This window comes from Teleopsis dalmanni, chromosome 1 (genome assembly GCF_002237135.1).
Source record: "Teleopsis dalmanni isolate 2A chromosome 1, ASM223713v2, whole genome shotgun sequence".
Lineage (NCBI taxonomy): Eukaryota > Metazoa > Arthropoda > Insecta > Diptera > Diopsidae > Teleopsis > Teleopsis dalmanni.
Genome location: NC_051846.1, coordinates 186,513,029 through 186,515,542, shown reverse-complemented (window position 1 = coordinate 186,515,542; position 2,514 = coordinate 186,513,029). Strand labels below are relative to the sequence as shown.

The 2,514-nt window shown below is 29.2% G+C and overlaps 1 protein-coding gene across 1 annotated transcript in view; it reads left to right on the top strand.

The window, feature by feature from the left end:
• LOC119666897 (cytosolic purine 5'-nucleotidase-like) overlaps nt 1–2,514 on the top strand; it is a 25,705-nt gene that overhangs the window by 8,544 nt on the left and 14,647 nt on the right. The window lies entirely within an intron of this gene.

The following is a 2,514-nucleotide window of genomic DNA, read 5'->3' as shown; positions in this document are numbered from 1 at the left end:
GAATTTTAAATGAGAATTTCCGAAAACTTTTCAGTCTTAATGTATATATAAATATATTGTATGTAGTACATGTACTATAAAAAATAGTCTAAAATTGTTAACTTGCTTTAGAAGTTCTAAGTTTTTTTAGATAAGAAATTGTTTACGAAGGACGGTTTTTGGTAACACCTTAAAGGCTTTATAACTCTTAGATAATATTAGATAAAATAAGACTGGGCCTTGAAAAATATTTATGCTACAATAATAAATAAATCAAAAATTCTTAGTTTCATAAATTTTTTATCAATAATATTTAAATGTGAAGTACTCGTTTGATAAATTTTTCCCAATGTGTGTGGCAGTGCACCACAACATCGAAGATATAAGTTAATTGAAATTTACTTAATAAATTTAATCGTAAATGAATTCGTAAGAACCTGGATATCTATAAAATTTTGCAGGCTGTACCTACATATTTAACAGTAATCTAAATTACAAAAAACTTCAAGCGAAGAAACTAATCCACCAATTAACTAAGTTGAACTGAACGGAAGTTATTAATAGGTTACTTGATGAGGTATCTGATGTTTTTTTGAGTGCACTATTATTTTAAGAAAATGGTGCTATAAAAGTAAATTCGTCTATATCCAAACGGTGATTCTTGATTTTATAGTAAAAATGTCATTGACTATTGATAAATGGCACGTCATTAAGATGGAAACTCAAGTTAATCAAATTGTGACATAGTTCCCAACTCTTTCTAAATCTAATTAAACTTAAGAGTAAGAGAAAGTCTGTAGTGAAAAAGTCACAAAAACATTTTTTTTTTACATTGAATTCGTCTAAACTGATTATTTAGACACTGGACAGAACAATAGGCACTGAAAATACCAATAATCTTACTATAGAAAACCATTCAATGATTTATTAAAGGAATGCGTTCTTATGTCTACATTTTTTTAATTAATGATATTAATAATATTTAGCATATTATTCAGATTAAGCTCAAATTCAATTTTTCTTAAATAAATTAATTTGCTACTGCTTCCGTAAACGGAATGTCCAACTTGAGTTAATACTAACCAATTGTTTCTATTTCAGTATTCGACAAACCAAATATTCATATGGTGTACTATTTTCGTAGTTGCACTAACAAAAAATACATAAGGAACAGAGCTCTGAAGCTATATGCGAAAACCGACAGGCTGCTCTACTTAGCACTATCTAATCTCAGAGTAGTCACTAACCGCATGGGGCGGTACGCAGATCTTAGATCAAGATCTTAGTAACGAAGATTATCAGATTATTATAGTAGTCAGTGAGATGGGCGGGACTCTGCAGAATTCCCCAGCTATCACAGAGTAAAAGTGCCTAAATGCACTAACTCGGAAAAGGCTTAACATACTAACAAAAATGAATATGAATGAATATAAAAAATACAAAAATAAACATGCTAAGTTTTATCAATCAAATAATTACATGGATCAACTCCCCGATAAGTTATAAAAGTCTATAAAAGTGGTATTTAAAGCGGTATTTAGTCATTGAATTCGAGAATTCGTTAAAATCTTTCATCTCTTCAGTTTTACTATTATATATGTTAGACAAATCTGAACTTACTTAAGTTATTCCGTCCCTGAGAACGCATATTATTGTGCTCAAGTTTTATAATTGTAAGAAATAAAATCGAATGAAGTATACAGGAGAGGATCAACTTTTCAGGATTTATGAAACATACTATGTGTGCTCACAAATGAATTGGAATTCTACTTGTAATATAGTATGTGAGATGCATACTAATTGCTAACAACGTTAGAAAGAATTAAACCTTATCAAATGCCAAACTATCAGATGTAAATAATCTCTTATTTGTCTTGCGATTAATTATCTGAGCTTGTGCCACCTCGTGGGAAAACAGGAAGATAATGTCAGTAAAAGAGAGATGCGTTTAAATCTGATATAAATCTGATATTTTTGAAAATGTGTGTTAGGTCTTTTGAAGAATTTCTCTTTCTAACGATAACAAAAAAAAAAAAATACTTGAACATAGAAATACTGGAAGAATGAATTAATTAGATGAATCCACAAATTCTCTGCAGAAAACTCAGGTTCAATGACCTGTTTTTAACGCGACGAGAATACAAATATAAATCAATTTTACTCTGTATTTTTTATTTAATGATATATCAAATTGTCATCATGTCTAATTGCCAGTAAATATTTTCACAGAGAAATACATGACTAGCAATTATAAGTACCTCAACAGTACACGTAGCAACTTACAATTAATGCTGTTGGAAATTCTTGATGTAAGCCCATAAATAATACTTTAAACTGGATCTAAGATATTCGTACAAGTAAATCCAGTTTTTATGTGATTGTTCGTCACTGACTTCAATCAAAAATTCCTAACAGAAATGGAATACATATAAGATTTTAAAAAAATTGTAGCCAAGACTTTGTCTGTGAAGTCTGTGTTGAATGACAAATGTTTATAGTTTCAATCGAAATTAAGACACATAAGACACAAAATTT